Source organism: Myotis daubentonii, chromosome 10, assembly GCF_963259705.1.
Source record: "Myotis daubentonii chromosome 10, mMyoDau2.1, whole genome shotgun sequence".
NCBI classification, from domain to species: Eukaryota; Metazoa; Chordata; class Mammalia; order Chiroptera; family Vespertilionidae; genus Myotis; species Myotis daubentonii.
Genome location: NC_081849.1, coordinates 8,080,899 through 8,101,337, shown reverse-complemented (window position 1 = coordinate 8,101,337; position 20,439 = coordinate 8,080,899). Strand labels below are relative to the sequence as shown.

Sequence of the window (20,439 nt, the reverse complement as noted above, 5' to 3'; positions counted from 1 at the left end):
ATGCAGGCTTACCTGTGTGGATTCCAGACCGTCTAATCCAACCTTATGTCACACCACCCTCCGTCTCCTCATCCTCCCCAGTATCATCCATATCAACCGACCCAGAGGGCACACCTGACTCCTCCCCAGACACCGACACCACCATCAAGCACAGCCCTGATGGACCCTTTGATCCAGCCCTTCAACACGCTGACGCTCCAGGAAGCCCATCGCCAATGATGCCGCCCTCTAGCCAGATCAACAAGGACAACCAAACCACCGACTTGAGGACAGCTGAAATCCCTTGACTGAAGAGGCCAGCAACCTTCTACAGGAACAAGACTTCTTGTGCAATCCATCCACTATATTTATAGCTATGCTCGCTATCACTGCTTCTCAGTCTTCTTCCGAGTCTTAAACAACCCAATCTGAGAGTTGGCCACTGATTTACATGCGCTATCATTTAAAAAATAAAAAAAGGGGGAACTCAGGAGACAGAATTCAGAAGACAGAACCTACACGGAGCCTAGAGACAGAAGAACTTCGCTGGCGAGAGCATGCCAGAGGATCCTGGACCGGGACTGGCCTCGGAGCCTAGAGACAGAGCCTAGCGGGAGAACATGGCAAGGGATCCTGGACTGAACCTGACTACAGAAATTGGCAAGAGAACCTGACTAGAACCTGGTGACTGGACCTGGCTGGAGAACCAGCAGAACCTCTCTGGAGAGCCTGGACAGAACCTGGCTGGAGAACCTAGCGAGGGAACATGGCTACAGAACCTCGCTGGAGATCCGAAGCAGAACCTCTCTGGAGATCCGGGCTAGAGATCCTGGCTAGGCTGCTGATCAACTGAACCCTATCTCCGTGTCATTCCTTCTTTGCCGACTCCGTCCATGCCTTTGGGGACCCCTGGACCTGCTGGGGCTGGACCCCGGCATATGGCGCCCGAACAGGGACACCTAGGTAAGCGCCCCACACTCGGGACAGATCGGACTCCACCGTAGGAAGAAGGTCGATAGTCTTCGCAGACTCCGTCCACACCTTTGGGAACCCCTGGAACAGGATTCCCCTAGGTAAGCCCCCCTCCCCCATTGAGAACCCCCACACTCAGGACGGATCAGACTCCACCGTAGGAAGAGGGTGGATAGTCTTCGCCGAATCCGTCCACACCTTTGGGAACCCCTGGAACAGGATTCCCTTAGGTAAGCCCCCCCCCCCCCATTGAGAACCCCACACTCGGGACGGATAGGACTCCACCAGGGTGCTACAGACCCCCCTATAGAGGATAAGTAGGGTAAGAAGGTGGATAGTACAGAACTTAGATTGAGAAGATGTGCCATACTGAGTCTAAAGAAAAAAGACTCTGTATTGATCTTTTAACATATATGCTTGCTAGCAGAGGAATTAAGGTTACTCCCAGTCAGACAGAACATTTTAGACAAGAAGTATGTCCATGCTTTTCTGAGGAAGGAAAGGTAAATGTAATGGCATGGGAGAAGGTAGGCCCAAGGAGCCTTATCCTTAACTCCACTGCAGCCTTTCCACCCCGGGAAAGTGCAGGATTGGCAAGCTCTCCCTGAGGTGATAGATCAGGACTCAGGTAATAGCAGAAAGCGCCAATCCTACTCTTAAAATGGATACAAGAGAGCGTTTCAGTTTTTTCTTTTTAATGCTTGCTTTTAAAAAATAAAAAAGGGGGAATTTGCCGGGAGCCGGTCCATCCTTGCTGTTTCAAGGGACCTGGCATATATGGCATACGGTTCTTAATATGTTTGCTCACCTTCTTGGCGCTGTGTTTTAACCAAAGTCACCTCTCCGAGAAAGGTTGAATCCCCAGGTAGGGATTTTCCCCTGAAGTTAGGGAGGGAATAAAACCCCTCAACTAAGTGCCAGGCGGGTAATTAATCCCTTTAACTACGACAAAAAAAAAAAAAAAGGGGAAAGTGCTAGAAGCCGGTCCATCCTTGCTGCTTGACACAGTCTCTTCAAGGAAGAAACATCTGCACAGCATATGTTTCAAGGGACCTGACATATATGGCATACTGTTCTTAATATGTTTTCTCACCCTCTTGATGCTATGTGTTTTAACCAAGGTCACCTCTCCGAGAAAGGTTGTTTCCCCAGGTAGGGATTTTTCCCTGAAGTAAGGGGGGGAATAAAACCCCTTAACTAAATGCCAGGCGGGTAGTTAATCACTTTAACTATGAACAATCACGCTTAAGCTACATAATCTTTATTCCCTGGAATGGAGATAAGCAGTACCCTAACCTTTGGAATAGAAATTGACAGGATTAAAATCAACTGGTATAAATACAGATGTAACAAGACAATAAAAAACAGAACCTGGTGACTGAACCTGGCTGGAGAACCTGGAGAACCTGGCTGGAGAACTTGGCTGGATATCCTGGCTAGAGAACCCAACTATGTTGATGAACTGAACCTGAACGCTGCCTCCATGTCTTTCCTTCTTCGCCGACTCCATCCACACCTTTAGGGACCCCTGGACCTGTTGGGGTTGGACCCCAGCAAATATGTTTATTCAGAATTTCTCCCTATTTTTCAGATAAAATTGTTTCTATTTGCATTTGAATTGCATGAGTTCTTTACATAGTGTGGATATTATAAATATTTTCTTCCATTCAGTATGGTGCCTTTACATTTGGTTAATGGCTTCCTTTGCTGTGCAGAAACTTTTTAGTTTGTTGTAGTCCCACTTGTTTTTTTCTTTGCTTTTGATGTAAGATTTAAAAAATCATCACCAAGATCTGAGTCAAGGAGTTTACTACCTATGTTTTTGTCTAGGAATTTCATGATCAGGTCTATGTTTTTCAAGCCTTTAATCCATTTGACTTAAATTTTGTGTCTGGTGTAAAACAGGGGTCAACTTCTATTCTTTTACATGTGACTGTCCAGTTCTCTCAACATCTGTTATTGAAGAGACTGTTATTTTTTTATTTTATACTAGAGGCCCGGTGCACAAAAATTTGTGCACTCGGGGGGGAGGAGGGGTCCCTCAGCCCGGCCTGTGCCCTCTCGCAGTCTGGGACCCCTCGGGAGATAACGACCTGCTGGCTTAGGCCTGCTCCCGGGTGGCAGAGGGCAGGCCCAATCCCTAGGTGCAGCCACTGGTCGGGCTCAGAGCAGGGCTGATTGGGGAGTTGGGGCGCCGCCCCCTGTCATGCACAGAGTAGGGTAGATCGGGAGGTTGCGATGCCACCCTCAGTCACGCTCAAGGTAGGGCCAATTGGGGGATTGGGGCACCGCCCCCTGTCACACTCAAGGCAGGGTCGATAGGGAGGTTGCGGCATCACCCCCTCTCATGCACAGAGCAGGGCCAATCAGGGGGTTGGGGCGCTGCCCCCTGTCACGCACAGAGCAGGGCCCATCAGGGGGTTGGGGAGCTCCCCCCTGTCACGCACAGAGCAGGGCCCATCAGGGGGTTGAGGAGCTCCCCCCATCACTCACAGAGTAGGGCCAATAGGGGAGTTGGGGCACTGCCCCCTGTCACATTCAGAGCAGGGCCTATCAGGGGGTTGGGGCGCTGTCCTCTATCACCCACAGAGCAGGGCCGATCAGGGGGTTGGGGTGCCGCCACTGACACACTCAGGGCAGGGCCAATGGGGAGGTTATGGCTCTACCCCATCACACACAGAGTAGGGCCCGTGGAGTGGGGGTTGGGGCGCCGCCTTCTATCACCCACAGAGCAGGGCCGATCAGGGGGTTGGGGCGCCGCCACTCTCATACTCAGGACAGGGCCGATGGAGAGGTTATGGCTCTACCCCATCACACACAGAGCAGGGCCGGTCAGGGGGTTGGGGCGCTGCCCCCTGTCACACACAGAGCCGCAGGGCAATCATGGGGTTGGGGAGCTCCCCCTATCAGGCACAGAGCAGGGCTGATCAGGGGGTTGGGGCACCTTCCCCTGTCATGAACAGAGCAGGGCGGATAGGGAGGTTGTGGCCTCATCCCCTGTCACACACAGAGCCGCAGGGTGATCAGGGGGTTTGGGTGCTGCCCCCTGTCACACTGATCCCGGTGCCGGGAGGCATATTACCCTTTTACTATATAGGATAGAGGCCTGGTGCACGGGTGGGGGCCGGCTGGTTTGCCCTGAAGGGTGTCCTGGATCAGGGTGTGGGTCCCCACTGGGGTGCCTGGCCAGCCTGGATGAGGGGATGATGGCTGTTTGCAGCTGGTCACACACCCTTCAGGGTGGGGGTCCCCACTGGGGTGCCTGGCCAGTCTGGGTGAGAGGCTGAGGGCTGTTTTCAGGCTGGCAGGTGACTAAAGCTCCCAACCGCGCCTTTTTTTCTTTTTCTTTTTTTTATTCTGGGCCAGGTTTAACTTTGAGGCTTGGCTCCAGCTCTTAGGCCTCCGCTGCTGAAAGCAGGTTTCTGGCCTTTGTTTACTTTCTGTATTTGAAACAATGTTGCGATCCTGCTGGCTGAAGCCCGACGGACTAAAGCAGGTTTCTGGGGTTTTGTTTAGCTTCTATATTTGTAACATAGTTGCTTAGAGTTCCAGGTCAGAGGCCTGCAGTGGCAGGCGGGGAACGTTGGAGTCCTCCGTCACTGAAGCAAGCAAGCCTCATGTTCACTTTAAGCTGCCTGGCTGCTGGCCGCCATCTTGGCTGGCAGTTAATTTGCATATTGCCCTGATTAGCCAATGGGAAGGGTAGTGGTCGTACGCTAATTACCATGTTTCTCTTTTATTAGATAGGATTCTTGACTCCTTTGTCATAAATTAATTGCCCATATATGAATAGGTTTATTTCTGGGCTATTTTGTTTCCATGATCTAGGTATCTGTTTGTATGCCATTGCCACACTTTCTAAAATATTATAGTTTTGTAATTAAGTTTAAAATCAGGTGGCATGATTCCAGCTTTGTTCATTCTCAAGATTCTTTGGTAACTCGAGGTCTTTTGTGTTTCCATACAAGTGTGAGGATTATTTGTTCTCTTTCTGAGAAAAATGATTTCTGTCACTATAGTTTTGTCTTGCCTAGAATTTCATACTATTGTAATGTAGAAGAAGCAATCATTTGTACTCGATGAGTTTCACTTAGCATTTCTGTTAAGATTCATGTATATCTTTTTGTTCTCTTTCATTGCTGAACAGAATTTCATAGTATGTGTATTGGTATCCTAGGGCTGCTGTAACAAACTACCACAAATTGGGTGACTTAGAACAACAGAAACTTATTCTCTCACAGTTCTGGAGGCTAGGTGTCTTCTTGGCCATGCCATCACCGTGGGCTCTGGGAGAGAATCTGTTCTTAGCTTCTTTCTATTTTTTAAGGTTCTGGTGTTTCCAGTAATCCTTGGTGCTCATCGACTTTATATTCATCACTCAGCTCTCTGCCTTCATTGTCATGTGGCATTCTCTTCTTGTAAGGACACCAATCATATTAGATTAAGGCACTACCCAGCTCCAGTATGACCCCATCTGAACAAACTACGGTATATCTCTAAAGGACTGTTTTCAAATAAGAACACATTCTGAGGATGCAGGTGTAAAAACTCTACTATATCTTTTGAGGGGGCACAATTTAACCCACAACAGGATGGATATACCAAGATTTGTTTCTTCATTCATCAAATGAAGAACATTTGGGTGCTTCCAGTGTGAACTACTATGAATATTACTAGAAGCCCGTTGCACGAAGATACACACAATAGGCCTTCCTTCCCCTGGCTGCCTGCACTGGTTTTCCTCCGGCACGCAGGACCCAGGCATTTGGTCCGGCCTCAGCGGATAAGCCAAGCCGCTTCAGTCTTCAGTCTTCAGTCTTCCCTCCATGCCTGTGTATGCAAATTAACCGCCATCTTTGTTGGGTTAATTTGAATACTCATCTGACTGGCTGGAGGCATAGTGGAGTGAAACCAATTTGCATGTTTCTCTTTTATTAGTGCAGATAATGAGGAGGCATTCACATACGAGTCTATGTTTTTATTTCAGTTAAAAAAATTTCTAGAAGAAGGATAGCTGCTTTGCATGTTTAATTTTATGAGATACTGTCTACCCCAGGCCCCCCAATGTGGCAGCCTTTTCTTTTTCTTCTTTTCTTTATTGAAAAATCTTTATTGTTGAGGGTATTGCAGATGTTCCACTTTTCTCCCCATTGGTCTCTGTCCACTTGGTTCCCACCCCAACCCTGGTCTTCACCACTCTATTCTCTGTGTCCATAGTTAATGCATATATGCATGTAAGATCTTTGGTCAATCTCTTTCTGCCCCACCTCCTCCCTTACCTCTGAGATTCCTTCATCCACTTCATGTTTCCATGCTTCTGATTCTATTTTATTTATCAATTTATTTTGTTTATTAGATTTCTTGTTGGTTTATTTGGATTCGTAGATTCAATTGTTAATAGATATGTATTCATTGACATTCTCACTAAGAGCCTTGAAAGTGTCACTAATGCTCTTTGATGCTTTCTTTGAGTCCCTTGAAGCTCTCATTAAGGTCCTTGAGTAACCTTATAACCATGGTTTTGAACTCTGTATTCAGTTGTTTGCTTGCTTCCAACTCTTTGATTTCACATGTTTCTTTGTTTCACATGTTCCTTTGAATCCACATTTTGGATTTATTTCTATGTATTGTGCGGAGCTTCTATGTCTCTTGGAATTGGTAGAGTGGCCTTGTGTAGTAGATGTCCTGTAGGGCCCAGTGGCTAAACCTCCCCAGTCACCTGAGTTGAGCACTCTAGATGTGCTCCTGAGTGGGCTGTGTGCACAATCTTGTAGTTGAACCTTGTTTGCTGTTAGTATCCCTTGGTGAATTGACTCCAGGCCAATTGGCTGTGAGGATCAGCTGCGACTATACTGGAAGAGCTGCTGTGCAGGAGACAACCTTATGGAGATGAGTTGTTTCAGTGGGGCTTTGTTGCTCACTGAGCCTGCCACTTGAGTGTGTTGCTTGTGGATGTGTAGAGTTGTAATCTGGTATGGTCTGAAGCTGTCCACCAGATGCGCTGGCTCTGTGGTCACCCAACGTGAACTGCAAAGAAGTCTGTAGATGGCTGCTATCTGTACTGGACTTGTGAAGTGCCCAAGCAAGGCCCAGCTGTGAAGTAAGGCAGGCTGGTGCTAGTGCTGATTCTTAGGTCTTTTATTGAAGGTTTGGGGCATGCTGATAGCAGCTGCTGCTTGTTTCAGACATTTTAACAAAGTCTGAAGCCTGAGGGATTGAGTTTGAGTAAGTTTGTGCAACAAACTTTAAAAGCAATACCTTGGTCTCCAGTAACCCCATGTCACTCAGCCACAATCCTCCCTGGGTTTTACAGCGTGAAGTTACCTGGACCTGTCTTCCCAGCTCTGGAACACTGGGGTTGGGGTCTGGTTTCGGACTGGGACCTGTTAATGTTAGCCATTCTGGCAGGTGTGAGGTGACAACTCATTGCCATTTTAATTTGCATGTCTCTGACAATGAGTTACTGCTGAGCATTTTTACATATGTCAATTGGGTCATTTGTATGTCCTCTTTGGAGAAATATCTACTCAGATCCTCTGTCCATTTTTTAATGGGGTTCTTTGTCTTCCTTTTGTTGACTTGTATGAGTACTTCATATGTTTTGGAAATTAACCCCTTATCAGATATATTGTTCTCTCATAATATGGGTTAACTTTTCATTTTGATACGGGTTTCTTTTGATGTACAGAAGCTTTTAAATTTACTAGAGTCCCATTTGGATATTTTTTCCCTTTGTTCCTCTTACCCTAGGCCTGTGGTCAGCAAACTGCGGCTCGCGAGCCACATGCCGCTTTTTGGCCCCCTGAGTATGGCTCTTCCACAAAATACCAAGTGCGGGCATGCACCTTGCAATTGAAACTTCCGTGGCCCATGTGCAGAAGTCGGTTTTTGTCCTGGGCGAGTCTATTTTGAAGAAATACTGTTGATATTTGGCTCTGTTGACTAATGAGTTTGCCGACCACTGCAGCCAGTGGTTGGCAAACTCATTAGTCAACAGAGCCAAATATCAACAGTACAAGGATTGAAATTTCTTTTGAGAGCCAAATTTTTTATACTTAAACTATATAGGCAGGTACATTGTTATTAACTTAATTAGGGTACTCCTAAGGCTTAGGAAGAGCCACACTCAAGGGGCCAAAGAGACGCTTGTGGCTCGCAACCCGCAGTTTGCCGACCATGGCCTAGGCCATGTATCTGTGAAAATTCTGCTACATGTGATGTTTGAGATTTTGCCTGTATATTTTCTACTAGGATTTTTATGGTTTCACAATTTACATTTAGGTCTTTGATCATTTTGAGTTTATTCTTTTTTTTTTCTTTTTTCTTTTTTTTTAAATTAAATCTTTATTGTTCAGATTATTACATTTGTTCCTCTTTTTTTCCCCCCATAACTCCCCTCCTCCCAGCTCCCACCCCACCCTCCGCCCTCACTCCCCACCCACTGTCCTCATCCATAGGTGCACGATTTTTGTCCAGTCTCTTTCCGCATCTCCCACACCCCTTTCCCCCCTAAGAATAGTCAGTCCATTCCCTTTCTATGTCCCTGATTCTATTATGATCACCAGATTATTTATTCACTTGATTCTTAGATTCACTTGTTGATAGATGCATATTTGTTGTTCATAATTTGTATCTTTACCTTTTTTTTCTTCTTCCTCTTCATAAAGGATACCTTTCAGCATTTCATATAATACTGGTTTGGTGGTGATGAACTCCTTTAGCTTTTCCTTATCTGTGAAGCTCTTTATCTGACCTTCCGTTCTGAATGATAGCTTTGCTGGATAAAATAATCTTGGTTGTAGGTTCTTGGTATTCATCACTTTGAATATTTCTTGCCATTCCCTTCTGGCCTGCAAAGTTTCTGTTGAGAAATCAGCTGACAGTCGTATGGGTATTCTCTTGTAGGTAACTGGGTTTCTTTCTCTTGCTGCTTTTAAGATTCTCTCTTTGTCTTTTGCTCTTGGCATTTTAATTATGATGTGTCTTGGTGTGGTCCTCTTTGGATTCCTTTTGTTTGGGGTTCTCTGCGCTTCCTGGACCTGTAGGTCTATTTCTTTCACCAGGTGGGGGAAGTTTTCTGTCATTATTTCTTTAAATAGGTTTTCAATATCTTGCTCTCTCTCATCTTCTGGCACCCCTATAATTCTGATGTTGGTGCGCTTGAAGCTGTCCCAGAGGCTTCTTACACTATCTTCGTATTTTCGGATTCTTTTTTCATTTTGCTTTTCCAGTTGGGTGTTTTTTACTTCTTCGCATTTCGAATCTTTGACTTGATTCTTGCGCTCCTCTGGTCTGCTGTTGGGTGTCTGTATAATATTCTTTATTTCAGTCAGTGTATGCTTAATTTCTAGTTGGTTCTTTATCACAACATTGAGGGTCTCATTAGATTTCTTGAGGATCTCACTACATTTATCGGCGGTCTCACCAGTCTTTTCGAGGGCCTTACTAAGTTTATCGGCAGCTTCTAGACAGTTCTTAAGAGACCTTAAAAGTGTGGTTCTGAACTCAATATCCTCCATTGACAGTTTTGTCCTGTTTCTTTGTCTCCGCATTTTTTATGCTTTCTTGGTACATCCCCTAGTGGTCTTTGTGCGCAGTCTTGTTGCCTTTAAGCCTTGATTGATGTCGGCAATACCAGGGATGATTTGACCTCCAGGCTAACTGGCTATGAGAGTCCGCTCTGTCTGCAGTGGGAGGGCTTCTGTGCTGGATCTTTAGGGCGGTGCTAATTTAGCGTTTGCCTGAGGCTATCCGGCAAATGGTTCTGTGCAGGGCTTGGGCGGGGTGGGTCCCCGGGGATCTACAGGGCGGGTGGAGCGAGCAGTTTTGGCTGCTCTCAGTTCCTTCCCCAGGGGCTCTGCCTCTCAGAGTCCCAGCAATGGCTGCAAACCTCGGAGAGAAAGCTGCCTTCGAGTTCCGACCGACCGAAGCCAGACAGTCCCGCTTCTCCTGTTTGAGTCTTGGTCCCCAGAGGCTCGCCTGGATCTGGAGCTCAGAGTCTGAAACTCCCTCCCAATTGAAAACAACAACCGCGCCCTCCGCCGCCAGCCCGCTCTGCGTGCGCACTCCGCACCTGAGTATTTCACTTCAGCACTGCGCCTCCTCTGAGTCTGGGTATGATATTCTCTTTCCTCCTAGTTGTAGAATTTCCACTCAGCCAGCCTTCCTGTGGTTCTGGATGATGTCCGTTCTGTCCTTTAGTTATATCTCTGAAGTGGTTGTTCGAGGGCAGCAATCTCCGACGTTAACCTATGCCGCCATCTTGGTTTCTCGAGTTTATTCTTGTGTATGGAGTAAGTTGGTGGTCTAGCTTCATTTTTTGTATGTACTTGTCCAATTTTTCCAACATCATTTATTAATGAGACTCTCTTGACTCCATTGTATGTTCTTGCCTCCTTTGTCAAATATTAACTAAGCATAATGGCTTGGGTCCATTTCTGAGTTCTCTGCTCTGTTCCATTTATCAATATGCCTGTTCTGTGCCAGTACAAAGCAGATTGGATTACAGTGGTTTTGTAGTAGAACTTGATATGCAGTATTGTGATCCCACCAACATCTTCTTTCTCAAGATAGCTACAGCCATTAGCAATCTTTTTTTGGTTCCACATGAATATTTTTAGCATTTGTTCTGTATCTATGTAATATGCAGTTAGTATTTTAATAGGGATTAAATGGAATCGACAGATTGCTTTGGGTAATATGGACATGATGTTAATTCTACCAATCCATGCACACGGTATATTCCTCCTCTTGTTTATATCTTCCTCTATCTCTTTTTAATAGTGTGCTGTAGTTTGTGAGCACAGGTCTTTTACCTCCTTGGTTAAGTTTATTCCTAAGTAAATTAATTTTTTTGCTGCAATGGTAAATTTGATTGTTTGTTTATTTTCTCTTTCTGAGATTTCAATATTGTTATATAAAAATGCCATGGATTTCTGGTTGATAATTTTGTATCCTGCTACATTGCTAAATTCATTTATTAAATCTAGTAGTATTTTGGTGGAGTCTTTAGGATTTTCTACGTACAATATCATGTCATTTGTGAATAATGAAAGTTTTACTAACTCCTTTGTTATTTGGATGCCTTTTTTGCTTTCTCCTTGTCTGATTGCTGTGGCTAAGGCTTCCAGTACTATCTATAATAATAAAAGAGTAATATGCTAATTAGACTGGAAAACCAAATGACCTTCGTATGTCCTTCTGGATGACCTTCCAGATAAAGCTGGGGCTGTGAAGGCTGAACCCCTTGCAGGAATTTCATGCATTGGGCCTCTAGTGTTGAATGAGAGTGGTGAAAGCTGACATCACTGTTTTGTTCTTGTTCTTAGGGGAAATGCTTTTAGTTTTTGCCCATTGAGTATGATGTTGGCTGAAGGTTTGTCATATATGGCCTTTATCATGTTGAGGTATTATCCCTGTATTCCCACTTTGTTGAGAGTTTTTATCAAAATGGGTGTAGGGTTTTGTCAAAAGCTTTTTCTGCATCTATTGATATGATAATGTGGTTTTTGTCTTTTAATTTGTTTATGTCAGTGGTCGGCAAACTCATTAGTCAACAGAGCCAAATATCAACAGTACAAGGATTGAAATTTCTTTTGAGAGCCAGATTTTTTAAACTATATAGGTAGGTACATTGTTATTAACTTAATTAGGGTACTCCTAAGGCTTAGGAAGAGCCACACTCAAGGGGTCAAAGAACCTCATGTGGCTCGCGAGCTGCAGTTTGCCAACCACTGGTTTATGTGATGTATTGCATTTATTGATTTGCAAATATTATACCAGCCTTGCATCTCTTGAATAATCCCACTTGGTCATGGTGTATGATCTTTTAAATATATTGTTGGATCTGATTTGCTAATATTTGGTTGAAGATTTTAGTATGTTCATTAGGGATATTGGCCTATAATTCTATTTCTTTTTAGTGTCTTTATCTGGTTTGGGAATGAGAGTAATACTGGCCTCATAAAAAGCAGTTAGAAGTCTTTTTTCATCTTGGATTTTTTGGAATTATTTGAGGAGAATGGGTATTAGCTCTTCTTTGAATGTTTGGTAAAACTCCCATGTGAAGCCATCTGGAGCAGAGATTTTGTTAGTTGAGAGTTTTTAAAAATACTTCTTTAATTTCATCAGTTGTTATTGGCTTATTCAGATTTTCTGATTCTTCCTGATTCAGTTTTGGAAGATTGTATTTTTCTAGGAATTTTTCCAGTTTATCCAGGTTGTTCAGCTTATTGGCATATAGTATTGCAGAAGACCAAAGAAAAATCAAACAACTTTTAGAGAAAAAGAGGGACACTGTTTATTAACACTAGCGGGCTCAGGGAATAACTTCCAAATCTAAATAAAGAAACATGCAGGGGCTTCTCTTTTTATATCCTTCTGGGGTCTTTGTCCTACAGCTATGGATTTTGCTTCTGGTCCCTTTAGTGGGTTTGGCAAGTAGGCCCCCAGCTGTTGGGGGTCTCCAGGCCATATCTGATGGTCTGGCCTGGCACCAGAGATAATAACCCTCCCTCCAGAGCAGTGCACCGTTCACAGTTTTATGGCCTCTGTATTTAGATAACAAGTTCTGCAAGACCAGTTTCTAGGACAGGACTAGTGACTTAATTATAGGATATCAAGAATGTACACTGAGCTTGCTGGCCTGGATTCAGATTGCTAGACCCCCCAAATATCAGGGTTACATAGCCTTTTAGCTTCCTCAATAGTTGTTCACATCTGTATTTCTGTGGTGTAGATTGTTACTTCACCTCTTTTATTTCTCACTTGTCTTATTTGGGTCCTTTCTCTTTGCTTTGACGAGTCTGTCCAAAGATTCATCAATCTTGTTTATTTTTTCAAGAGCCAGCTCTTGGTTTAATTGATGTTTTGTACTCTTTTTTTTTTTTTTTAGTTTTTGTTTTTTGTTCGTTTTTTGTTTGTTGGTTTGTTTGTTTGTTTTAGTTTCTGTGACATTTATTTCTGCTCTGATCTTTATTAATACCATCCGTCTACTTACTCTGGGATTTTCTTGATGTTCTTTTTCTAATTATTTTAGTTGTAGTGTTAATATTTTGTTAGAACTTTTTCTTATTTTTTGAGGTAGGACTGGAATGCTATGAACTTTCCACTCAGGACTGCTTTTTCAATGTCCCATAGATTTGGGGTTGCTGTTTGTTCATTTTTGTTATAGTTTCCAGGAAGTTTTTTCTTTCTTTTTTGATTTATTAATTTGGTAATGCATTCATTGCTTAGACTCCATGGATTTGAATGTTTTTGAATGTTTTTATTGTAATTGATTCTAGTTTCATGCCATTGTGATCTGAGAAGATTGTAACTTTGGGATGAAATATTTTATAAATGTAAATTAAATTAATCTGATTTAGTGTTTCCTTTAGGCTCACTTTTACCTTGTTGATTGTCTGAAAGATCTATCCAAAGATGCCAGTGGGGTGATAAAATCCCCTACTGTGACTGTATTGCTGTCAATCTCTCTTAACATCCTCTAGAAGATTTAAAAAATATATTTAGATGCTCTTTCTTTAGGTGCATATTTATTTACCAGGATTATGTCCTCTTGTTGTACTGATTCCATTAGTGTTATGTGGTGGCCTTCTTTGTCTCTTGTATCCTTTTCTTTGAAATCTATTTGGTCAGATATAAATATTGCTACCCTTGCCTTTTCTGTTTCTATTTGCATGGAAAAAAATTTCCTATCCCTTCACTTTCTGTCTGTGTGAATCATTTGTTCTGAGGTGGGTATCTTGTCGACAGCCATATATATGGCTCATGTTTTCTTATCCATGCAGATAGTCTGTGTCTTCTGTTGGAGTATGTATTCTATTTACATATAAGGTCATTATTGATAGGTACTTATTTCCTGCCATTTTTCTTTTCTTTTTTTTAAAAAATATATTTTATTGATTTTTCACAGAGAGGAAGGGAGAGGGACAGAGAGCTAGAAACATCGATGAGAGAGAAACATCGATCAGCTGCCTCCTGCACATCTCCCACTGGGGATGTGCCCGCAACCCAGGTACATGCCCCTGACCGGAATCGAACCTGGGACCTTTGAGTCCGCAGGCCGACGCTCTATCCACTGAGCCAAACCGGTTTCGGCCCTGCCATTTTTCTTTATGCCTATGCTCTTTTCTCTCAATTTCTTGTTCTTCTTAAATCATTCCCGTTAACATTTTCCCCATTGCCACTTGTTTTTAAGTTGCAAAGAGATAAGGAATTTAAAACATAATAGAATGTTTTTACGACTCTAATCCAGTGATGGTGAACCCATGTCAGAGGTGACACGTAAACTCATTTTGGGTGACACGCATTGACAGAGACAAAAAATTGCATAGTTCAAATATTTGTCTCTTGCAATGGCCAGTTTGGCATCACCCGAGTAATATCATTACTCATGTTACACATGATCAATGATGTAATTCTAAAACCGGATGTAAACATGTACATCGGTGTTGCGTAGCAAAGATACATAGTGAAAACATCCAAGATACATTGTTCCAATATTGACATTTATATAAAAAGGTTAAGAATTGCACTATAAAGAGATTAATCTTTACTCATGACATTTTATTTTTACTCGAGTGACAAAATGCCCAATCCTGGAAACGGCCTCCTTATTGTCAACATGTGCCTCGGGTAAGCTTCCCATGCGTTCGGGTGCATTTGGCAAACGGACGCACTTGATCGCCATGTTCGTTAGGAAAGGGCCCAGAACCAGAGCTGAGGAAGCACTTGAAATATGTTTGTGTAGAGAAGAAGCAACAAGTCAACATGAAACTGACAATGGGGTGCAGGGGGTGAGGAGAAGTGTTGGGAAACAGGGAAGGTGAAATCAAGTAGCAAATTTATGGAAAATAAAAAAACTATTGGCTGCATGTGGTTTTGGTTTGCAGTTACTATCCATTTCCCTAAAATGAGTTCTGTTTCTCACCTACCGAAATTCAAACTATGATGGCAGCTCAATTGGACAGTACTCCTTCGAACATCAGTGAACCCAGGACCAGACATGGTGAGAGGGTTCTTGGGTTTCCCAGGCCAGATGGGACGGAGGGAACCTGGCAGTGGGTTCTCCTTTCCTCTCTTCCAGCCTTCATCTGAGCAAGAACAAAATATTTCCAACCCCATTTCTTATTTTCTCTTAATTGACAGCTTTTTCTTGGGAATTTCTGCACTGTCTTTTCATGACACAGCATAACCTCTAAGAGGAAGAAAGGTTAAAGTATCCTGATTGATCCCAGACTAGTGAGGTTTCTTATTTCCTACTTCCAACAACATGGACACACCAGAAGGGCCAGTTGTAGCCTCTCTTGTTTCTCTGCCAGTCTCTTCCTCCTGAGAGAAGACTGGGAAGAAGGAATGTGAGAGGAACTGATTCATTCAGGTCCTAATTTCTCTGCTCCTGGAAGCATGTTTTGGAGGTAGAATCCATTTGGAGGTAGAAACCAATAAATTCAACAGACTGGCTTACTCAGTTTCTCACGCAACTCTCCTTTTACTTCCTGATCTATAGAAATCAAGTATATCAGTTGATTTTTTGCTGGTTTGGTACCACACCACAACACAACTTAGAACCCTAAAACCTGAACCATTTCTTTGGCAATCAATTTGGTAGATAGCTGGGCAGTTTTTGGTTCTGGGCCGACTGGGCTCATCTCAGCCAGACTTGCTCATGCACCGATGCTAAGCTGATGGTTCAGTACACAGATGGATAATCTTTTTTTCAGATTAAATTAATTGGGGTGACATTGATTAATAACATCATATAAGTTTCAGGTGTACAATTCTATAATATATCATGTGTATTGCATTGTCTCCTTCCATCACCATATATTTCACCCCCTTTACCTGCTTCAACCTCTCCCCACCCCTCACTCCCTCTGGTAACTGTCATATTGCTGCCTGCGACTATGAGTTTGTTTGTTTATTTGTATTGTTTGTTCCCTTGTTGCTTTCTATTTTATATCCCATATGTAAGTGAAATCATATAGCTCTTGTCCTTTGTTCATCTGACTTATTTCGCTTAGCATACTGGTAATACTCTCAAGATCCAGCAACTAGATACTTTTGAATGGATAGTCCCATGGCCATGTCTGGTGGTTAGCAGGCTCTTGGGCAGGCCAGGGTGATAGGGATGACTGGGCCTTGTGTCTTCATCATCAATCAGTTGCAGGGTTCTGAAGAGCAATAGACATCAAGCCCCAGGGCATCAGCACTTTTGGAGTGTACTTGCATCATGCTTCTACTGCCCTATTGCCCAGACCAAGTCACAGGGCCCACCCAGATGCAAGGGGTGGAGAAATAGACTCAGCACCTTGTAGGAGGAGCTGCAGATCCACATGCTCAAGAGGCTTGTGTACAGACCTGGGATTAATTCATGGCCATATCTGCAGTCTATCACACAGACTGCCATATGCTATCAGCATTGGCAAATAGTTTCAGTGTTGGAGCTGGCTTTTGGTGACTTTTCATTTAACCTCCCATGATTGTCCTACTTCTCTCTGGATGACCAACTAATGCCCTCAGGATATCCTTAGGTTGGAGTCTTCCACTGTGGTGCTAACTAAGTAATAATCTGAACTGCCACTCACATTTTCTCTTCATCATAGCCATCCTGTAGCAACTGCTCTCAGCTTCTGGAAATTTACTTCTCTCATCTAAGAATTCTGGTTATCAAATGTGGGATACTCTGCCTTAAGGATTGTTTTGCTAATCCTTGGATTAGCAACAGCTTCACCATAAAGTGTGTGGGAGAGGGAGAATAACTACTGATTTTTTTTGGAAGACAGAGTGGGGGGTTCTCGAAAATCTCTCTTCTGTTTGATTGAAATTTTTGAAAAATAATTCCAATGTGCAGAATAGAAAAAGAGGGCACAACAGAATTAAAGAGACCACTTAGGGGACTAGCCGAGTCATTGATAGTGATGGTAGCTTGGGCTAGTATGATGGTCTTCAAAATGGAGAGAAGGGGTCAGATTTGGGAACTTGCCAATGGGTCAGATTTGGAAGGTAAGAGAAAGGGAGGAATCCAGGGAGACTCCCAGTTTTGTCTGAGGAACTGGGAGAATGGTGATGATATCTCTGAAAAATAAAATTGAGTTTACAATCATGTCAGCAATATTGTCAGTGTAGTGATGTATGCATCGACTCAAAGCAGAGACAGGTCATTGTAATCCAGGTTTCCTCATGCAAGAGTTCAGTCTTATTAAAGGGCTGTGCTGACAGAGTCTTCCTTCAGGAAGAAACAGTCTCTCAGATGTGCTTGTCAGTTGACTGCTATGGTCCCTGTCTGTGCTGAACAAATCCTGAAGTCTTCAATTTTATAAACACATGGAAGAGATAAGCAGAGAAATACTGACTGGAAAGAGGAAAAGGGCCTATATAGATGATTTAGTGTTTAACTTGAGATATGGTGATATTTAAAATATCATTCAGGTGGTAGGCTATGCTGTCCTGTTATTAAATTCCAGGTGTCCTAGGAAGTAGACATGTCTAACCAAATAAAACTAAAAAATTATAACTCAACTTATGCTACTCTGTATGAGTTGTTATTACTATTATTTATGTATCAAGGGACTTTAGAGTAACTCCAGAGAACTGTCACTACTTTCTAGATAGAAGTCTTCTATATACTAATTTCAGATAGGAAAACATCATTAGATTTCTACATTTAGGTCATAAATTAAAAGTAAGGCATTTTGTTCTCCTGTGGTTCAGAATCACTGAGAAGATGGATGCATATGTGAAATATGAAGGGACACTTTGTCTTTCTGCACATGTGCCCTTTACTCCCTTTCAGGGGGGATGGCTTGAATCTACCACCTATGTGACTTCTTAATGGAAAGAATAAAAGTTCCATTTTGGATATCATTTAAGGGAAGGGGATCTTCCACTGTGATGTCCCAGAGTCAGATTTTGTGTTACTTCCTACATTAGCTTATGAAGAACAGCTACCAGCCGTGGCTCAGAGTTCTTACTTGTACCATTTTGCAGCTTCTTCCATGGGCACCTAGCTTTCAGAGGTCAGAGAGAGCAGCCCAAGGGACCCCTGAGAAGTTCCCAGCATTCCCCACCTCCTTTAGGAGGGAGGTGAGGCCCAGGTGTTCCACAGACCTCCTGTGAGTGCAGAGGTGGCTCAGCAACAGGACACTAGTGGGCAATAGAGAAAAACCAGTGTGCAGGGCCCCTGCATCAGGAAAAGTTGGAGGTCAATCCCAATGCTGTGTTTTTGTTTCCTGATATCCCAGGGCTTGGAAACCAAGACCCCAGAGATTCACAACTGCGACTTGTCTTAGTGGGTAAGACTGGATCAGGAAAAAATGCCACAGGGAACAGCATCCTTGGAAAGACAGCATTTTGTTCCAGAATGGCAGCAAAATCCATCACCAAGGTCTGTCAGAAAGGGAGTAGCATGTGGAATGGGAGAGAAATCGTCGTCGTGGACACACCTGGCATTTTTGAAACTGAGGCACGTTATGCTGACACACAAAGAGAGATTGCTAACTGCATCCTCCTGACCTCCCCTGGCCCTCACGCTGTGCTCCTGGTGGTCCCGCTGGGCCGGTACACAAAGGAAGAACAAAAGGCTGTGGAGAAGATGCTGTCAATGTTTGGATCCCAAGCTAGGAGATACATGATTCTCTTATTCACCCGGAAAGATGACCTGGATGGCATGGAGTTCCATGGTTACTTAAAGGAAGCCCCAAAAGTCATTAAAGATCTGATGGAGCAGTTCAGGGGTCATCACTGTGAGTTCAACAATAAGGCGACAGGGGCTGAGCAGGAGGCTCAGAGGGCACAACTGTTGGACCTGGTCCAGCACATGGTGATGCAGAACAAGGGAGGATGCTACACTGATGAGATGTACCAAAGGGCTGAGGAGGAGATTCAGAAACAGATTCAAGTGAAACAAGAAAAATACAAAGCTGAATGGGAGAGAGAGAAAAGGCAAGAAAGAGAGAAATATAAAAATAAAAATCAGAAACCTGAAGGATAAAGTGGAGCAAGAAAAGAGAAAGGCAGAAATGGAGAGGGAATGGGCAGAAAGGGAGATTTGCCATCTAAAAAAGCTGCAGGGAGCCAGAGATGAAGTGAGAGTCAGCAAGATACTTGTATACTTGACATAATCACAGGTATAACAGTGATCACTTTACCTTTTTTCTTTATTTTATTCAAGAGAATTTAAGCTTTTTGAAAATCTGTTTCCTCCATATTTTCAAGTGCTCCTTTCCATATAACTCATTCCCCAAAGTCAGAGTTCTCTATTTCTTTTCTTCAAGTGTTCAGGACTGGGTGTTTAGTAAAGTTACTTATTGGCAATTGGTAGATATCTGTTTGATTTATTTAACAGGGATGAGACACATTCTCAATTTGTGAAATTCCAAACTAGAAAGTATGGTTGCTCCCTGTCTTCTGAACTCTTTCTTAGAGACAGAGAGAGGTAATGCAGGAGACCAAAAGACAATTATTCTCTAGCATCTTTCTAGATTGTCACATAATCTCTCCCTGTGGCTTCTACTCCACATTTTTGCCTTTGGGATGACAATGATCTTTTTACCCATGTGGTTAGAGAAATTCATTATTTGCATTAGGTAATGGATAGCTAGAAATGCTTATATAATTCTTTCTAAATGAACATAAATGTGTTGAATTACATTCTTTAGGAGGACTGAAATAGTTCTTTATCATCTTCCCACTCAAGAAAAAAGAGTTGTCTGAAAAACAGATTTCTCAGAACTCAACTAAGTGAAATACCAGAAAGAGTAAAAGAGATTCAACAGCTAAGAGAACACTGTTCAGTGTATTCAGATGCTTCTGTAGAAAGTCTTATAGCAACCTCAAGGTAACCACTTTTCTGAATAACTAGTTCTCTCCTTTTCTTATAAAATTAACTGTTGCCACTGCACCTCCATCACCCCACGCCTTGATTACTTACTGCTAGGTGGGTCATCCCCACACTGCTTCCCCTTCCCACTTCAATTGTTTGCTTATTGTTACTATAATAAAGCTTTTCTATTTTCTCATATTTGTGCAAAAATGCAATTTCTTTTATTTTGGGAAATACCACTAATATTTCTTATAAGAATACAGAGATGAATTTCACTTTTTGGTAAAACTACAAGACGATTTTGGAGCTTGGCTTGGTCTACCCCTAAGATCTCTCTCATTTCTCCTGAAAGCTTTGTTAATGTAAAAACATTGAAACCTGTAAAGAATTTTTGTGAGTTTATTTGAGCCAAACTGTGGACAATTGCTGGGAAGCAGTATCTCAATGGATTGGGATAATGCTCCAGAGAATGACAGGCTTTCATCTATTTTTATACATTGCAATCAAAGGAGGGGACATAGATGGGTTACATGAAATCCACTGGTGACAGATTAGAGAAGAGGGAGAAAGCAAAGTAGGGGAGGGCGGGGAGGAACCCCTGGGATTGGATAAAAAGTAAAATGATAGACACATACTTAGGTGGATGCAGGATAGTCAGCAATTAA

At 43.0% G+C, this 20,439-nt stretch overlaps 2 protein-coding genes and 1 pseudogene across 7 annotated transcripts in view; 2 read left to right on the top strand and 1 right to left on the bottom strand.

Annotated features, from left to right (window-relative positions):
• Positions 1–20,439, bottom strand: part of LOC132242638 (GTPase IMAP family member 6-like) — a 464,769-nt gene that overhangs the window by 227,517 nt on the left and 216,813 nt on the right. The gene's annotated exons all lie outside the window — the stretch shown is intronic.
• Positions 1–20,439, top strand: part of LOC132242655 (GTPase IMAP family member 7-like) — a 235,691-nt gene that overhangs the window by 44,323 nt on the left and 170,929 nt on the right. The gene's annotated exons all lie outside the window — the stretch shown is intronic.
• Positions 14,858–19,968, top strand: LOC132242646 (GTPase IMAP family member 4-like; annotated as a pseudogene).